The sequence below is a fragment of the Pristis pectinata genome, chromosome 2, assembly GCF_009764475.1.
Source record: "Pristis pectinata isolate sPriPec2 chromosome 2, sPriPec2.1.pri, whole genome shotgun sequence".
Classification (NCBI taxonomy): Eukaryota; Metazoa; Chordata; class Chondrichthyes; order Rhinopristiformes; family Pristidae; genus Pristis; species Pristis pectinata.
In genome coordinates, this window is record NC_067406.1 from 23,063,852 (window position 1) to 23,084,059 (window position 20,208).

The 20,208-nt window shown below is 42.7% G+C and overlaps 1 long non-coding RNA gene across 5 annotated transcripts in view; it reads right to left on the reverse strand.

The window, feature by feature from the left end:
* Positions 1 to 20,208, reverse strand: part of LOC127567506 (uncharacterized) — a 45,276-nt gene that overhangs the window by 9,167 nt on the left and 15,901 nt on the right. For 3 of the 5 annotated variants that reach the window (XR_007955888.1, XR_007955889.1, XR_007955892.1), the window contains 3 exons: positions 17,894 to 18,043; positions 10,049 to 10,178; positions 8,069 to 8,156 (listed from right to left, as the gene is read on the reverse strand). This is a non-coding gene — a long non-coding RNA (uncharacterized LOC127567506). The remainder of the gene's footprint in view (positions 1 to 8,068; positions 8,157 to 10,048; positions 10,179 to 17,893; positions 18,044 to 20,208) is intronic. The other 2 variants (XR_007955890.1, XR_007955891.1) reach the window with 2 other exon arrangements.

The window sequence follows — 20,208 nt, forward strand, 5'->3', positions numbered from 1 at the left end:
CATTTGCCTCCACTACCCACCCTGGCAGGGCATTCCAGGCACGGTATAGATAAGATAAGATGAGACATCTTTATTAGTCACATGTACATCAAAACGCACAGTGAAATGCACCCACCATTCTCTATGTAAAAATCTTACCCCGCACATCTTCGTTGATCTTACCCACTCTCACCTTAGACCTTTCAACCTAGGGAAAAAGATACTGACTGTCTACTCTATCTATGCCTCTCATAATCTTGTAAACTTCTATCAGGTCTCCCCTCACCCTCTGCCGCTCCAGAGAAAACAATCCAAGTTTGCCCAACCTCCCTTATGTCATCTATTCCATATGCCTTGGAAATGGAATAGAGGATATGCCTTGCGTATGCCTTCTACTCCAGACAGCATCCAGGTAAACCTCTTCTGCACCCTCCCCAAAGCCTCTACATCCTTCCTATAATGGGGTGACCAGAATTGAATACAAACAGCAACTTATGCAAACAATGGCTTATACACTTACGTTGTTTTTTTTGGGGGGGTGTTGGCTTCCCTTTAATGCATAGATTAAAAGAAATTCAAAGCATCAAGGCAGGCCATAAGAACCATCATGTCCACACCAAAAAAATTAACTATTTAAGTTACCAGCAATTTCCATTTCTTGGAGGAGATCATCCATTCAGGATACAAACCATACAAACCAGAAGAAATTTCTTTACCCAGATATTCAGTCTCTGGAATTCCCTGCCCAAGAGGGCTCTGAATGCTCAGTTGCTGAGCATATTCAGGGATTCAATGGATGTGGTTTAATGTAGAAATTTGGTCCTGAGGTAAAAGATCAGCCTGATCTATTGAATGGTGGAGTAGGCATGAGGGGCCAAATAGCAGAAGGCAGGGAATATGCCTACTTCTCATCTACACTTCATTGGCTGTGGAGTGTTTTGGGAAGTCCTTCAACTTTGCAAATGCCATCTGCCATTTCTTTATTCCTTGCAGATTTTGTGCAGTTATTTCTGCTGTTCAAGCATTTCCTCTTTCTCAGTTAACCACATCGTGCCTTCAGTGAGATAAAGCCCCATTTATACATGAGCTGCATGTTGATGTTTAGTGTGAATATATAGCTGATAACCAGAAGTCAAATGCAAACATTGCCTGCTAATGGTTTGGACTGTAAGCTGCTTGCTTTTACCTCAGAGCTGGCCTGTGCTATGTCCAGAATACCCATATTAAGCTGGAAGAAGTAGCAAAGGTGGATCTCCAGTCTGCAGAGGAATTTGGAATGGGAGGGGAAAGATCCAGTTGTCGTGTTCCACATGGGTACCAACGATGCAGGCAGAACAAGGGAAGATGTTCTGCTGAGGGAATTTGAGCAGCTACAGACTAAGTTAAAAAGCAGAACCAAAAAGGTAATAATCTCTGGATTGTTACCTAAGCCATGTGCAAATTGACACAGGGTAAATAAGATCAGAGAGTTAAATGCATACCTCAAAGATTGGTGTGGGAGAAGTGGGTTTGAACTCATGGGACATTGGCACCAGTATTGGGGAAGGAGGGAACTGTTCTGATGGGACAGGCTCTACCTGAACCATGCTGGGACCAGGGTCCTGGCGAATCACATAACTAAGGCTGTGGATAGGGCTTTAACCTAATTAGTAGGGGGGTGGGTTCAACAGATTGGGAAAGTATGGATAAAGTAAAAGGGAAGGAGAGTTCAGGAGAGTTTACTGAAATATCCAGAATAAAAAAATAATACAGAAAGTTTAGAAAGGGATAAGAATTTAACTGCAGGCAACATGGAGACAAATTTGAGAAGAGGGGTGGTGAATACAGGATTGAAGGTGTTATATTTGAATCCTCACAGTATTTGAAACAAGGTAGATGAGTTTATAGCGCAGTTAGAAATTGGCAGGAATGACATTGAGGGCATCACAGAGTTATGGCTGAAGGAAAATCGCAGCTGGGAGCTAAACATCCAAGGATACACATCCTATCGAAAAGACAGGCAGGTGGGCAGAGGGGATGGGGTGGGGTCGGTCTGTTGGTAAAACGTGAAATCAAGTCCTTAGCAAGAATTGACATAGGATCAGAAGGTGTGGAATCCTTGTGGGTAGAGTTAAGTAACTGCAAGGATAAAAAGATCCTGATGGGAGTAATATACAGGCTTCCGAATAGTAGCCAGGATGTGAGGCACAAATTACAACAGGAGATAGAAAAGGTATGTAAGAGAGGCAATGTTACAGTGGTCGTGGGGAATTTCAATACGCAGGTAGATTGGGAAAATCAGGTGGGTACTGGATCCCAAGAGAAGGAATTTGTAGAATGCCTGCAAGGTGGCTTTTTAGAGCAGCTTGTGGTCGAGCCCACTAGGGAAAAGGCAATTCTGGATTTGGTGTTGTGTAATGAACCAGATTTGATTAGGGAGCTTAAGGTACAGGAACCCTTAGGAGGCAGTGATCATAATATGATAGAATTCACCCTGCAGTTTGAGAGGGAGAAGCTAAAAGTGGATATATCAGTATTACAGTTGAGTAAAGGTAACTACAGAGGCATGAGAGAGGAGCTGGCCAGAGTTGATTGGAAGGGGACCCAAGCAAGGATGACGGTAGAGCAGCAATGGCAGGAGTTTCTGGGAGTAATTCGGAAGACATGGGATCAGTTCATCCCAAAGAAGCAGCATTCTAAAGGGAGGATGAAGCAATCGGGGCTGACGAGGGAAGTCAAAGACAGCATAAAAGCAAAAGAGAGGGCATACAATATTGAAAAAATTAGTGGGAAACTAGAGGATTGGGAAGCTTTGAAAAACCAACAGAAGGCAACTAATAAAGCAATAAAGGGAGAAAAGATGAAATATGGTAAGCTAGCCAATAGTATAAAAGAGGATACCAAAAGTTTTTTCATATGCATAAAAAGTAAAAGAGAGTCAGTGGACCGCTGGAAAATGACACTGAGTAGATAGTAACGGGGAACAAAGAAATGGCAGACAAACTGAATAAGTATTTTGTGTCAGTCTTCACTGTGGAAAACACCAGCAACATGCCAGAAATTTGAGAGAGTCAGGGGGCAGAAGTGAGTGTAGTCGCGATTACTAAGGAGAAGGTGCTTGGGAAGCTGAAAGGTCTGAAAGTGGATAAGTCACCTGGACCGGATGGACTACACCCCAGGGTTCCAAAAGAGGTAGCTGAAGAGATTGTGGAGAAATTAGTACTGATCTCTTGAGAATCACTGGAGTCCGGAATGGTTCCAAAGGACTGGAAAAATCGCAAATGTCACTCCACTCTTTAAGAAGGGAGGGAGGCAAAAGATAGGAAATTATAGGCCAGTTAGCCTGACTTCAGTGGTTGGTAAGATGTTAGAGTCCATTATTAACAATGGGGTTTCAGGGTACTTGGAAACACATGATAAAGTAAGCCGAAGTCAGCATGGTTTCCTCAAGGGGAGATCTTGCCTGACAAATCTGTTGGAATCTTTGAGGAAGTAGCAGGCAGGAAAGACAAAGGAGAGTCAGGAATGTTGTTTACTTGGATTTTCATAAGGCCTTTGACAAGATGCCACACATGAGGCTGCTAAAGATAGGAGCCCATGGTATTAAAGGAAAAGTATTAGCATGGATAGAAGACTGACTGACTGGAAGAAGGCAAAGCATGGGAATAAAGGGGACTTTTCTGCTTGGCTGCCGGTGACCAGTGGTGTTCCACAGGGGTCAGTGTTGGGTCCGCTACTTTTCATGTTATATATTAATGATCTGGATGACGGAATTGATGGTTTTGTGGCCGAGTTTGCAGATGATACAAAGATAGGTGGAGGGGAAGGTAATGCTGAGGAAGTAGAGAGTCTGCAGAAGAACTTGGACAGGTTGGGAGAATGGACAAAGAAGTGGCAGATGGAATACAGCATAGGGAAGTGTACGGTCATGCACTTTGGTAGAAGGAATAAAGGCACAGACTATTTTCTAAATGGGGACTGAATTCAAAAATCGGAGGTGCAAAGGGACTTGGGAGCCTTAGTGCAGGATTCCATAAAGGTTAACTTGCAGATTGAGTCAGTAGTCAGGAAGGCAAATGCAATGAGTGCATTTATTTTGAGAGGACTAGAATATAAAAGCAAGGATGTAATGCTGAGGCCTTATAAGGCATGGTCAGATCACATTTGGAGTATTGTGAACAGTTTTGGGCCCCATATCTAAGGAGGGATGTGCTGGCATTGGAGAGGGTCCAGAGGAGGTTTACAAGAATGATCCTGAGAATGAAAGGGTTAACGTATGAGGAGTGTTTGATGGCTCTGGGTCTGTACTTGCTGGGGTTTGGATGGATGAGGGGGGATCTCACTGAAACCTACTGAATATTGAAAAGCCTAGATAGAGTAGACATGGAGACGATGTTTCCAGTAGTGGGAGAGACTAGGACCAGGGGGCTGAGATGAGGAGGAATTTCTTCAGCCAGAGAATGGTGAATCTGTGGAATTCATTGCGACAGACAGCTTTGGAGGCCAAGTCATTGGGTGTATTGAAAGCGGAGGTTGGTAAGTTCTTCATTAGTAAGGGCATCAAAAGTTATGGGGAGAAGGCAGGAGAATGGGATTGAGAGGGAAAAATAAATCCGCCATAATTGAATGACAGAGCAGGCTCAATCGGCCGAATGGCCTAATTCTGCTCCAATGCCTTCTGGTCTACGGTCTAGCCGATTTTGGTGGAGAAAGAAGGTCAAGCATTTGAGTCAAGTTGTGAAGCAGTTACAACAGCCCTGAGTGTGAAGACATTCAGTGTGAGTATTTCGATCGGAGGGGAAGGATGGTCCCTTCAGCACAAAACAGCGAACTTGTAATCTGCCAAATGAGTCACCTATCGACACATAAGTAAGCCCAAAGAATGTTTTTGTAACATGTGCATTTGAAAAAGTGGGAAAGAAAATTATGTTCCACATAGTTATGCATGCTGTTGTGAAAATATGATATGGGTGTTCTGATTCTTAGAAGTAAAGAGACTTGAGAGTTAATACTAATTAGGACTTTAACATGCAACTTACACTCTTTACCTCACAGGAGCTAACAGCCCCAGAAAACGCCCTGAGTTGTAGCATGAACTAAAACCCTAAAGAAAATGCAGTTCTAAATTTTGACAGATAAGCTGGTGAAACCCAATGGTCCACAATAGGGTCTATAAACTACAGTATATCAAATGGCACAGTAGCAAGAAATGGCAAATCTGGTTGGAACAAGAGTATTAACTCCAACTAACTATGTTTTTTTTTGCTTTGTCCTCTGTCCAAATGATGAATCTTTCCCTGGGAATTTCTTCATATGACCAAGTGGGTAAAAATTCCTTTCTCTTAACACTCAGCAGGAATTTATTGCAATTCGAAAGAGGGATTCCATGAGACAGTTGCACAAGGGAGGCAAAGATAATGTTAAATTGAAAAGAAGGGCATACAAAGTGGCAAGGGCTGATAGCAGACTAGAGGACTGGGAAGATTTTAGATTCAGCAGCGAGAGACTAAAAAGCTCACACAAAAAAAGAAAGTTGACTTTGAGAGCAAACTTGTGTTTAATGTCAAAACAGACAGTGAGAGCTTCCATGGATAAATAAATAGGAAGAAGGTGGCTAAGCTGGGTGGGGGACTTCCAGCGAACGAGGCTGGTGATTCAATAACAGGAATCATAATCAATGGCAGATATGTTAAGCCCATTTTTTGCATCAGCCTTCACCGTGGAAGAGACTGCAAATATCCCGAGGATAACCGATGAGCTAATGTCAAATAGCAGGGAGGAATTTGTAAAAATCACAAGTATTAGAGAAACACATGGAGCTAAAAGCAGTCAAAGTGCCAGAACTCGATGCCCTGCAACCAAAGGTTTTAAAGAAAATGGCTGCAGAGATAGTGGACCCATTGATTGAAATTTTTCAAAACCTACTAAATTTTGGGAGGGTACCGGAGGACTGGAAAGCAGCCAGTGTGCCTCCATTACTCAAAATGGGAGGAGGACAGAAGGCAGGGAAATATAGGCCAGTTAGTTTAACAGGCACCAACAGCCTATCCTGGTTAAATCACGTAGATGCCATGGCCAAGAAAGCCCACCAGCACCTCTACTTCCTCAGGAGGCTAAAGAAATTTGGTTTGTCCCCTTTGACTCTCACCAACTTTTACAGATGCACCATAGAAAGCATCCCATCTGGATGTATCACAGCTTGGTATGGCAACTGCTCTGCCCAGGACCGCAAGAAACTGCAGAGAGTTGTGGACACAGCCCAGTGCATCATGGACACCAGCCTCTCCTCCTTGGACTCTATCTTTACCTCTCGTTGTCTTGGTGAAGTAGCCAGCATAATCAAAGACCCCACCCACCGAGGAGATTCTCCCTTCTCTCCTCTTCCATCAGGTAGGAGCCTGAAGGCACGTACCACCAGACTTAAGGACAGCTTCTGCCCCACTGTGATAAGACTATTGAAGGGTTCCCTTATACAATGAGATGGACTATGACTTCATGATCTACCTTGTTGTGACCTTGAACCTTGTTGCACTGCACTTTCTCTGTAGCTGTGACACTTTACTTTGTATTTTTATTATTTTTACCTGTACTACATCAATGCATTCTGTACTAACTCAGTGTAATTGCACTGTGTAATGAATTGACCTGTACGATCGGTATGCAAGACAAGTTTTTCACTGTGCCTCGGTACAAGTAACAATAATAAACCAATACCTATATCAATATTGTTGGCAAGATGCTGGAGTCAATAATCAAAGACGAAATATCAAATAATTTAGGAAAGCTGAATATAACCAAACCTAGTCAACATGGTTTTATGAAAGGTGAATCATGTTTGTCAAATTTGCTTGAATTCTTTGAGAATATGACAGGGAGATTGACAGAGGGGAATTATAGATATGGTGTCTTTGGATTTCCAAAACACATTTGACAAGGTGACATGTGAGGGACTGGTGAGTAAATTAAGAGCTCAATGGATTGAAAACTGGCTGCCCCTTAGAAAGCAAAGAGTTGGAATAAATGGGTCCTCTTCAGCCTGGGATGAGGTAACTGGAGGAATATCCCACGAAACGGTTCTTGGCCCTCAATTGTTTACTATTTACATTAATGACCGGGAAGAAGGAACAAAATATAAGGTTTCCAAGTTTGCCAATGATACAAAAGTAGGTGGGAGGGCCTGTTGTGATGAGGACATTGTGATTCTGCAACGGGATATACTGTAGATGGATTGTGTGACTGAGTGAAAACCAAATTAAACATGGGAACGTGTGAGGTCATGCACCTCAGAAAGAGGAATCAAAAGGCAGATTTTAATCTAAATGGAGAGAGACAGTGAATGAGTGATGTATAGAGGGATCTATGTATTCTAGTGCATGAATCACAAAACGTAAGCAGGCAGGGCCAACAAGTAGTCAAGAAGGTAAAAGGCATGTTGGCCTTCATTGCAAAAGGGGTTGGAGTTTACGAATTGGGAGGTTTTGTTACAGATGTACAGGGTGTCGGTGAAGCCACACCTGGAATGCAGTGCATAGTTTTAGTTCCCTTACCTAAGAAAGGATATAGTAGCTTTGGAAGCAGTCCAAAGGATGTTCAGCAGGCTAATTCCTGGAATGAGAGGGTTGTTCAACCAAAAGAGACTAGACAGGTTAGGTCTGTATTCCTTGGAGTTCAGAAGACTGAAGGGTGTCCTTATTCAAACATATAAGATGCTAAGAGGGCTTGATAGGGTAAATGTTTTCACTAGTCCAAGAGTCTCAAATAAGGAGACATAATAATCCACAAGTGGTTGGTCATTTAAAACTGAAGTGTGTAGAAATTTCTTCTCTCAGAGGGTAATGAATCTCTGGAATTCTCAGCCTCCAAGGGTGATGGAGGCCGGATCATTACATATATTTAAGGTGGTGATAGATTAATATTTGAAGGATTGAGGAATTGGGGGTTATGGGGAACTGGCACAGAAGAGGAGTTGAGGCCAGCATAGATCAGCCATGATCATATTGAATAGCAGGGCAGGCTTGAGGGGCCAAGTGGCCTATTCCTGCTCCCATTTTCTTGTGTTCTTGTGCTCTCGCCTTTGATGACTGCCAGGTACCTGTAGTGAATCACTTACCTGAATAATTCCAAAGCAAAAACTGCAGATACTGGATATGTGAACCAAAACTGTAAATACTGGAAATACTCAGCAGGTCAGGCAGCATCTGTGGAGAGAAAAACAAGTGTTCATGGTGATCCATTTGATTCATCACCTATACTTTGTCCACATAGTAATCCCATGGCCACACTTACATGATGCAATAGCTGAGGGATGGGCAGAGAAGGCAGAATTGCAACTAGACATGGTGGTACCTGAAACCCCAACACCGAACATACTCTGACGACTTCTTACAGGGGGCTGCTGTCAAAACAGCTTTCACTGCTTTAAATGATATCCATTAATTCATACCAAAGTAATTTAATCACTTTAAATTTAATTAGAATAATAGTTAAAATTGCATATTCAATTACTTAAAAGCATAAATAATAGATGCATTATAATAAAATAGTAAACACAACACTGAGGTAGACATAACTTTTTGATGACATTCAGCAAATCCATTCAAATGTACATCAGGGAAGCTGGCAATAACTTGAGGGGCTGGATGCAAAGTTCATCTTGCCAGTCAGTACAGTACTGGACTCAACCGTGCACCATCCTGACTTCAAGTGCTGTCTGTGTGGAATTTGCAATTCTTCCTACAATTATACAGGTTTATGCTGCGTGCTCAGGTCAAGGATGTGGTGAACACCAGAGGGGGACAGGAAGCAGTTCTGTACAAAATCACCACTTATAATCAGGGCCCAACATTTTATGTCTGTGACCTTTCACCTACTGTATTACTAAAACTGTACAAATTTATGGCACAGTTGGAAATGGAAAAACCATTTTTTCTCTCCAAACTATCTTTGAAGACTCTGTCCAATAGAACCAGTTTATGGCAGATTTTCTGTTCAGTGGAGTGCAAAAGAGATTGAGGGGAGAAGCCAATGGAAACAGCCAGGTATAAGTCACTCCAGAATCAGAATCAGGTTTATTATCACTGTCTTATGACGTTAAATTTGTTGTTTTGCAGCAGCAGTACAATGCAAAGAAATAAAATTGCGGCAAATTACAAAATAAATAGTGCCAAAAAAAGGGAAGGAGTGTTTATGGGTTCATGGATTATTCAGAAATCTGATGCCAGAGGGTAATAAGCTGTTTCTGAATCATTGCGTGTTGGTCTTCAAGTTACTGTACCTCCTCCCCGATGGTAGTAAGGGGAAGAGGGCATGTCCTGGATGGTGACGGTCCTTAGTGATGGATGTCGCCTTCTTGAGGCACCGCTGGTGCTTGATGGCGGGGAGGGTTCTCTAAATTGTTCACTTCTCGAAATAGGCCCATACTTAAAAGTAGTTTGCACCTACTTCACCACTTCCATCCAGAGGGGAAACCCTGCTCCACAGTCTCCATTTCTGGACATCACATTTCAGGGAGAATGCCAAAATTTTTCAGAGAGTGCAAAGGAGATACACTAGACTGATATCAGAAACTTCACTCGTGTGGGGAGACATAAGAAACGAGAGTTATCCTCCTCAGAGCAGAGAAGGCTGAGGGGAGATTTAATAGGTGTGTCCAAAACAAAATGTATTTTGATTGGTTAAATAAGGAGAAATACTTCACTGACAGAAGTGATGGTAATTACCAGACACAAACTTAAGGCCATTGTTCAAAAGTACCACAGAGTGAGATGAAGAGAAATTGTTTTTTATGTCATTAATTATCATTTGGAATGAACTGCCTAAAAAAGAGGTATAACTTGATTCAGCAGTAACCTTCAAAAGAGAATTATGTAAGAAACTGAAGAGGGCAAGACTGAAATGTTTTGGGGAAAGTGCAGAGGGCTAAGACTAAGTGTACAGCCTTTACAATGAGGAAGCACAGGTACGTTGCAATAAGTGGCCTCCTTCTGTTCATTGTTTTATGAATCTATGAAACAGCTTTCTGAGCTTTGCCACCACTCTGTTACTGATTGTGCCAGGCTAGTCCAGCCAGGGGTAACTCAGCCATGTTCACCTGCTCTGCTTCCTGCAGCTTTGGGGGCTGATCAGAGGAGACAGATTAATCGATACCTCTGTCGGTTGCTGGTCTTCTGATTCAGGAATCAAACAGAAAGTGCTGGAAACACTCAGAGATCAGGCAGTGTCTGTAGCGAGAGGAACAGAGTTAATGTTTCAGGTGTCACATTCCTCACAACATTGAAAGAAGCCATTTGGCCCATCGAGTCCTTGTCAGTTCTCAGAGCAATCCTGAAGAAGGGTCCTGACCCGAAACGTTGACCGCCTGATTTTCTCCACGGATGCTGCCTGGCCTGCTGAGTTCCTCCAGCTCAGAGTGTTTTTCATTTCAGAGCAATCCCATCACTCCCATTCCCCCACACTTCCCTCTAACCCATCCTCGTTCTTATCAACTCCTCTGATTCCCCTTCCACCCACCAAGTTTACAGCGGCCGATTACCCCACCAAGTAAGCACTCAAGGGAAACCCGCATCGTCACAGAAAGAATTGCAGATTCCACACAGTCAGCGCCAGAAGTCAGGATTGAACCTGGGTCGCGGGAGACATGAAGGAGCAGCACTACCTGCTGCACCATTGTGCTATCAATGACCCTTTGGCTTCAGGAGACCTTTTATAGAGAACCATTGGGATCGTCCCTTTCATTTTTGCACAATAGAAAATGATAGAGGTACAAAAGTTAGTGTATGGAAGTATGTTCCCACTGATGGTGAAATCTGAACCTCATTCTTAATAGTGCTAGTGGTATTTATGTGGTTATCCCTTGTCTATGATTCTTAAACTTAACCATGTATCTGGAACAAAAAGTACTGAAAAACATTGTGGTTTGAGAAAGCTGCAATTATTGCAAACTTTGAAACATTTGATTAACTTAGCCACAACAATTTGCATTTACATACTGCTAGAGTGTAGCTCTACATGGAGGCATTACCAAGCAAAATTTGGAATTGACAATAAAAGTCATGGTATGAAAGAATTGTGCTGGAAGAACTCAGCAGGTCAAGCAGCTGCGGGGGTGTGGAGTGCAGGAGAAATTGTCAACATTTCAGGTCAAAACTCTGCCTCACGAGAGGGGAAATAGCCAATATTAAGACGAGAGGGGGAGGAGCCAAGAATTGCAGGGAGATTGTATGTTAGTACTGGGAAAGTTTGTTTTTATTCATGCATGGGGTGAGGGCATCACTGGTCAGATCAAAACTTACAGTCCATCCCTAAATGAGTTTGAGAAGTAATCCTTCTTAACCACCTTGTTGAACTGCTTCAGTCCTTCTGGATCAAGGTTGACAGTGAAGGCAGGGTGATGTACTTTAGTCAAGATAGGAACCTGCAGGTGGTGGTGTTCGCTTGTGCCTGCTGCCCTTGTCCTTGGTCTTGGAAGTCTTGGTTGGGAGGTGATTTTGAAGGAACATTGGCAAGCAACTCCAGTGCATTTTGTAAATTGTTCCCAATTGAAACTACATTTTGAAAGAAGTTTGAAAAAGAGCCAAAAGTGAGAAAGAAGAATTTAATGAGAGGGTACAGAAAAGATTCATAAAGATGTTGCTGGGACCGGTAAGGCTTTAGTTATAACTAAACTAAGGCTTTTATTATAAGAGGTTGAATAGGCTGGGATTGTTTTCCGTGGAGCGAAGGAGGCTGAGGGTGACTCTGTAGAGGTTTATAAAATAATGAGGGGCATAGATAAGGTGGATGGACACGGTCTTTTTCCCAGGGTAGGAGAGTCTAAGGCTAAAGGGCATAGGTTTAAAGTGAGAGGGGAAAGATTTAAAGGGGATCTGAGAGACAAGTTTTACACACAGAGGGCAGTAGGTGTATGGAACGAGCTGCCAGAGGAAGTGGTAGAGGTGGGTACAATCACATTGCTTAAACACATTTAGACACATTCATGGATAGTAAAGGTTGAGAGGAATATGGGCCAAATGTGTTTAAGCAATGTGATTGTAGCCACCTCTACCATTTCCTCTGGCAGCTCGTTCCATACACCTACCACACTCTGGACTAGCTCAGGAAGGCACCTTGCTCGGCATGGTTGAGCCAAAGGGCTGTAAGACTATACTATTCTATGATAAGAACATGGCTGAGCTTTTATCACAACTCCATTTTACAGCATTGTCCCAATATCCATTGATTTCCTTAATATCTAAAAATCTATCAGTAATCTAAAAATCAATCAATCCACTGTGGAACATCACTGATCAACATCTACAGCTACTGTTTACTCTCACACTTTGCTTTTTGTCCTGAAGCCAGCTAGCTGCTACTTGTCCCCTGACACCACACTCTCTGAGTATTATTGGGTATCTGATCAAGGCCTTTTGAAAATCTGGATAAATTATATCTGCCGAGTTGCTATTGTCTATTCCCTCAGTTACCTCTTCAAAAAATTCAATGTTGATCACACCAAATTTTCCCTTTTGAAATCCATGCTGACTATTCATTATTATACCTTCAGTCTCTTGAAGTTCTACTATTCTTTCCTTTAATAGTATTTCCATTATTTTACATACTACCAATCCGAAGCAAACTGATTTATAATTCCTTGGACATGCCTTTGTAAACATCAGTATTATGTTAGCTATCTACTATTCCTCTGGTACTAGGCCCTTTTCCTAATGAATTACTAAATATTCACAGCAATGCCATTTCTTCATTAGAAAATGTGTGGATTCAATTTCTTTGGACTAGGGTTTAGATCCTCCTTGAGTTTGATTAGCTTATTTAGTATATTCCCATTTTTTAATTTAAATGCACTCACTTAATTACTTATTTCATCATGCAATGCCGTGCCCACTTGTTCTATATCTCTGATAAATGTTGAAGTAGAATAATGATTTACTATTTCTGCCATCTCCCTATCTGAATTTTATTTAATGGTCGGACATATTTCTCCAGCAGGGAGTTGCATAACTCTTTGCACAACAAACCTCAAGCAGACAGACCCAAACTTGCATACTCGTCACCACAACCCCGGTGGTTTCAGCAGATTCCCTATGGAAATTGTGGCCAGAAATGCCAGATAAAAAAATGCTGCAGAATGAGAAGTGGCTCCATGCTCTATGCAAAATAGGGGAAAGACATCTGACCAAAGAGATGGAAGCAAAAACCTTCTCCAGCTGGGTTCACAGAGAGACAGCCTCTTATCAACACTTCCTGCAGGAATAATATCCATACAGGCTGCACTTCTGCAAGGTAGTCCTCACCAACATCTGTGATCTCTCACATACCCAGTCACACAGGTCCCTGAACTGCTCTAAAAGTTATTGTCAGGGCCACCCTCACTCCCAAGAAACTTATCTTAAGAACCTTGCAGGCTGATATAGGCCACAAGGACACTGTTCTTGCTCACTGCTGCCTTGCAGAAGTCAAATTGGAGAACATTTGAATTTTAGTCAACATGACATTTGGATTCAAATCAGAAGGAGGCATGAACTCATTCCTTGCCAACACCCCCCAGTAGCTAAAAGAGTACTGGTTATATTCGGGGTGTGACTCTTAGGGGTTAATTGGTATTGGTATTGGTTTATTATTGTCACTTGTACCGAGGTACAGTGAAAAGCTTGTCTTGCATACCAATCATACAGGTCAATTCATTACACAGTGCAGTTACATTGAGTTAGTACAGAGTACATTGAGGTAGTACAGGTAAAAACAATAACAGTACAGAGTAAAGTGTCACAGTTACAGAGAAGGTGCAGTGCAGGTAGACAATAAGGTGCAAGGTCACAAAAAGGTAGATTGTGAGGTCAGAGTCCATCCCATCATATAAGGGACTGTTCAATAGTCTTATCACAGTGGGATAGAAGCTGTCCTTGAGCCTGGTGGTATGTGCCCTCAGGCTCCTGTATCTTCTGCCTGATGGGAGGAGAGAAGAGACAAAGACCCGGTTGGGTGGGGTCTTTGATTATGCTGGCTGCTTCACCAAGGCAGCACGAGGTAAAGACAGAGTCCATGGAGGGGAGGCTGGTTTCTCTGATGCGCTGGGCTGTGTCCACAACTCTCTGCAGTTTCTTGTGGTCCTGGGCAGAGCAGTTGCCATATCAAGCTGTGATGCATCCAGATAGGATGTCTTCTATGGTACATCAATAAAAGTTGGTGAGTGTCAAAGGGGACAAACCGAATTTCTTTAGCCTCCTGAGGAAGTAGAGGCACTGGTGAGCTTTCTTGGCTGTGGCATCTATGTGATTTGACCAGGACAGGCTGTTGGTGATGTTCACTCCCAGGAACTTGAAGCTCTCAACCCTCTCGACCTCAGCACCGTTGATGTAGACAGGTGCATGTACACCGCCCCCTTTCCTGACGTTCATGACCAGCTCTTCTGTTTTGCTGACATTGAAGGAAAGGTTGTTGTCATGACACCAAGCTCTCTATCTCCTTTCCTGTACCCCGACTCATCGTTATTTGAGATATTGCCTACTACGGTGGTATCATCTGCAAACTTGTAGATGGAGTTAGAGCAGAATCTGGCCACACAGTCATGAGTATATAGGGAGAGTAGAGTAGAGGGCTGAGGACGCAGCCTTGTTGGGCACCCAGCCTGGTTAAGAACAATCATGCTGGCGGTATTGCTGCCTATCCTCACTGATTGCAGTCTGTTGGTCAGAAAGTCAAGGATCCAGTTACAGAGGGAGGTTGTTGAGTCCCAGGTCTGAGGAAAGGAGCTACTAATGTGAGAAACTCAATCCCAAATGGCTGCTGTTCCTGAATGTTGCATCCTTACACCAATGGAGCCTGCGAGTGCTATCTTGGAACTGGCCCTAAAGAAATTGTGATTATTTTTAGACGGTGCTTAAAACAGCTTCAGAGAGGTTGCTAACACCATATTAATGGCAGATAAACAGTGCAGATAAATTTCCAAGCCCAACATCTTTAAAATCACCAGTTGAGCTTTATTCCTTTCAGTTTGGCTCAATATCCTCAGGTATTGGGAGCTCTGCCTCCTGCAGGCTCTTCTCACTTGTTTGACTCTGTTTTATTTTGACATTTTGGCATAATTAAGTTTTTCCTAGTAAGTTATCCTAATCAGATCTGATTCTTAGAAACAGCAATTGACCATTAGTTATTTCCCCTCTCCATCCAGCCAGCCAACACCCCATCTGGCCCCCAGCCTCAGGAACATGTCCACCAAGGCAGGCATTGGTCTGGGAGCCAAAAGCCAAAAGGCTTCCTGTTGTTTTAAAACTCCCTTGGCCAGAAGTTCCAAGTCAATCCTCATGAAGCGTGGTTTCTTAGAGTATTGTTTGTGACTCTGTTTTCTAATTGTAACCATCTGCAAACACACTGCTAGACTTGTTTACAAAGGTTAAGTGGCTCGTTTCCAGGTAATTGAGGTGAACAATGAAATCGTTGCAACATGGGCATTCCTGCAGAAGATCCAACACCCAAGTTCGAGACCCTTGGCAATGTGGTATGGTGGTTCCTGTTATTGCGCTGGTAGTCAAGAGATATGAATTCAATTCTTAACATGGTAGCTGAAAGAAGTTAAATTCAGGTAGTTACATAACAAAATTAGTTGGTATTGATGAGGATTGTAATCATGGTGACCATGTAAATACTGAATTAGCACAAAACCCATCCGGATCACCCATCTCCTTCAGAGAAGAAAATTTGTCGTTCTTACCTGGCCTACATGTGACTCCTAAACTACAACAAAGTGGTTGACTCTTACACTGAAAAGATCCAGCAAGTGACTCAGTGGAATGACCATTGGGGGATACACTATAAATGCTGGCTTCGCCACTGCAGCCCACATCTCCTGAATGAATACAAATAACTTGTGATCCTGACTTATTGGTGGTAGAATTACAGCAGTTGTTACTTTTACCCTTTGAACTGCCATGCTAATAATTGGTTGTGCATTGAAAATATTGGGGCTAACTTGAGCTGGACTGGGCACCATTCATTTTCCAATGCCAGTAAGCCTGCTAAGATTCAAAAATGACACCCACCCTCAACCCGAAGTATATCACCAACATACAAGAGAAAAAGGAGTTATCCCTTACACCTAAACCAGGTATGAATGTGCAAATAAGAGACCCAATACCCAGTTGAAGACATGAGATGCGAATGGATAAAATCCTGAGGGGGTGTAGAGGAGGGGGAGAGCAAGCCCTGTTCAGAAAGTTGTCCTCGATATGACTTCTTTTCTGTCCAGTTTGCACAAGTAAAGCTGAGAGAACAGTAAAGTTCTGCGGAAGGTGCAACTCTAGGCACGAGGACAGAATAATGTCCTTCTGAACACTTGCCAAACACAAGTCAATTACCAGTGGTGGCAGATTCACGCCACTCTTGTGGCGAAACTTTTCCTTCAACTCCCCTCTTGTCCCTCTACCAATTAAATTAAATCTATATCCTTCCCAGTTTTTAACATCTCTGTTAAGAGAAATAAATCTTTTTGGTCATCCTATCTAGACCAGTCATAATTTTATACATCTCAATTAAATCTTCCTTCAGTCTTCTTTCATTTAAAGAAACCATGCTCAGCCTAACCAATTTCTTCTCATGACTATAATGTCTCTGCCTTATCAACATCCTCATAAATTGCCTCTGTACTCTCTCTAGTGCTGTCAACCCTTCCTGCAGTGTGGTGACCTGAACAATACACAGTATTCCAGTCCTGATGAAAGGTCTCGGCCCAAAACATCAACTGTTCATTTCCCTCCATAGATGCTGCCTGACCCACTGAGTTCCTCCAGCATTTTGTGTGTGTTGCACAGTATTCCAGTTATGGTCTACTTAGTGTTCTGTGTAATTTCCAACATGCCCTCCCTGTTCTTATAATCTATACCTCAACTGATAAGGTAAATATCCAGCGTACTTGCTTAACAAACTTATTTACCCGTCTCACTCTCACTGGGGATCCATACAATCTGGGTTCTTCTGGTCCTGTTCGCACTACTCCCCACCATTTATCAGCTATTTCATGGTAATGTAGTGGTTAGCGTAACGCTTTATAGCGCCAGCGACCCGGGTTCAATTCCAGCCACTGTCTGTAAAGAGTTTGTACGTTCTCCCCATGTCCGTGTGGGTTTCCTCCGGGTGCTCCGGTTTCCTCCCACATTCCAAAAATGTACGGGTTAGGAAGTTGTGGGCATGCTCCGTTGGCGTCGGAAGCGTGGTGACACTTGTGGACTGCCCCCAGAACACCCCACGCAAAAGATGCATTTCACTGTGTGTTTCGATGTACATGTGACGAATAAAGAAATCTTATCCTCTCCTTGGCTTATTCACCCTCCCCAAATGCATTATCTCACACTCCTGTGGATTTAATTCCATTTGCCAATTTTGTGCCCACCTAACCAATTGACTGGTACCTTCCTATGGCCTCAAACATCCATGTTCAATATCTACCACACCTCCAATGCAGGCTCCAAATGAAACTTCTTTATCAGTACCTCAAATCTAAAGCAACTCTTTGCTCGATCCCATGCAATGCAACAGGCCTAGTGATGATCCCTGTGGAAACCCACAGTATTCAGCCTTCTTCTAATGAAAACTACCCTCAACCATTTCCATTTGCTTTCACCCATTGAACACATTTTGAATCCTACCAACATCTGCAAGGTTTTTTTTTGCTCTTTGAATCCAGTTTGCCACTTTCCCATGAATTCCATGTTGTTTTATTTTCTAGATCAATAGGCCAAGTGGGATCTTAGAAGCACCCTGTTAAAATCTATAAAGACTACATCAAATCTTTGCTTCTCCTTGTTATCTTCAAAATGTCAAGTTTAACATGTATATGGCCTTCTCGATATCTCCATGCTGACAGTCACAGATTAACCTGTTTCTTTCTAAATCTTGATTTGAGTTTTTTTTAACAATTTGCGCATCACCATTTTAGGTGACTTACCTTTAATTACACAATTCTTTCCTTTGAGCTTCCTCTGACAATCACATCTGTTTTGTCACCAGCTCCCATAGGGAATTGTTTAATTGAATTCCTTGGTCTGAATTTTAATTCACTGTCACGTTCTTCTGAAATTCTTCATGGTAATAATTTCTTTAATGAATAAAAAATGGACAGTTAAGGCAGTTGGTGATCATCAATGTTTGAAAAAAAACTGCAACTTTTCAAAATGGAGACACAAGAGACTGCAGATGCTGGAATCTAGAGCCCTGCATGGACTTCTGCTCAGAATGACTATGTATCTCAGACTCTGACCAGATGTACGAGGAGAGATTGCCAAACTAAGACCTGAGCCCAGACAGACCTGAATTTAAAAGAAATCCTGGTCCAGATTTACCCCACAGACTCAGGGCCCACTGACCTACGTCCCCTCCCAAAGACCCCACACAACCCTGATAGTGGTGAGGACGGGCTCAACATCCCACCAGCGGCCTGATCATGCCACACTGACCTCACTGCACCTACTCCTTGAGTTAGGAAAGAGATGTATTCCTGGAGAACATTTTGTTCAGGATGAAGGTCAGGCAGCTCTAACCAAGGTGTACACTGAGCCTGGTAATTATAGCATGGCCCAGGGCCTAAGAGAAGGTAAGAAGATGCATTGTGGTCAGGATCAAGGATGGCGCATTATAGGAGCAGGTGGATTGTGATGGGGGAAAGAAATGTCAGAAGGGAAGCAGCAGTTGTCAGGTTCATGAGGGGAAAAGAAGGAGAAAGCTGGAGCAACGAACATTCTGCTGGAAGAGCTCAGCGGGTCAAGCAGCATCTGTAGGGAGAAAGGAATTGTCGACGATTCAGGTCGAAACCCTGCATTAGATGCTGCTCGACTCGCTGAGTTCCTCCAGCAAATTGTTTGTTGCAGAGTTTCATAAAACTGCAAAGTGGAAGTACTTTTCCTCAATATCCTTCTCACCAAAGACTTATTTTTGAAGAACTAAGTAATTTTGATCGTATCAAATTTCACTGAAAAAAAATTGTACAATAACAAATGTCATGAAAAGAAGCCAAATACTTTTACAACCAGTGTTTTCCATGTCACCCTCTAATTTTATATTTTATTATAAACATTCCATGTAAACTAAATCCTTTTGTGTGTTGTTTGCAAGAGAGGTTCGCAATATCTTTCTCTCATGGGTCCTTTGTAGGGCAAGCACGCATTCCTGGATCTCAGTATGCACTAGATTGTAGATTCTTCCTTCCACTGGAAGATCAGGAGCTGATCTCGATGACATCTCAGGAAGCCACTCTATGAGCGAGCTGTCATTGGATGTTATTACTTTAGCTTCTGAAATTTGTGGTGGGATGGAGTTAAGGACTCTCATCTTCAACACAGCAACAGTTAAGGAGTTCTTCACAGTGTTCCATCAGCAGGAGCTGGTTACCTCTCTATCTTTGCCCACTGCCTCCTCCTCATACTCATAGAAAAACAATAAGGTCTTGGGAGCTGACTGAGTCCTTGCTGAAGTTCTAAGAGCGGGCCGAGAGGAACTTCAGCTGTAAATCCACAGCCTCATCTCCCAAACTGGGAAAAGGAGGATATGCCAGTGGACTTCAGAGATGCTGTAATCAAGAGCATCTTCAAGAGAGGGCATCTCTGGTGTCAGCCACAAGGAGGGTCTTTGCCTGGGTTCTCGCCAACCAGCTCCCCCCAGTGCAGATTCTATCCATTTAGAGGCACAATGGACATGAGCAGATTGGGCCAATACTCAATGGAGTATAGAAGAATGAGAGGTGATCTTACTGAAACATATAAGATTTTGAAGGGGCTGACAGGGGTGGGTGGTGACAGGATGTATCACATAGTGGGGATATCTAGAACTAGGGGGCATAGTTTCAAAATAAGGGTTGCCATTTCAGGTTTTCACAGAAAAGATTTGTACAATAACAAATGAATTACAAAGATTCACAACCCCCTTATTCACAGGGTGTCATGAATTTTGGACCTTTCTACCCAAGAGAGCTGTGGAGGCAGAATGATTACATTTATTCAAGATGGAGGCTTAAACTACAAGGAAGTCAAGATGTGTGGGGGGGAGAGCAGGAAAGTGGCAGAGAGGCCAAGATTAGAACAGCCATGATCTTAGAGGAGGGAGATTGAAGATAGCTGTAAGAATAATAGGGTTGGAATTATAGATGATTTTAACTTTTCTAATATTGACTTGGACAGACATGGTGCTAAGGGATTGGATGGGGCAGAATTTGTTAAGTGTGTCAAGGAAAGTTTTCTCAAGCAATTTGAAGATGGCCCTACTATAGAG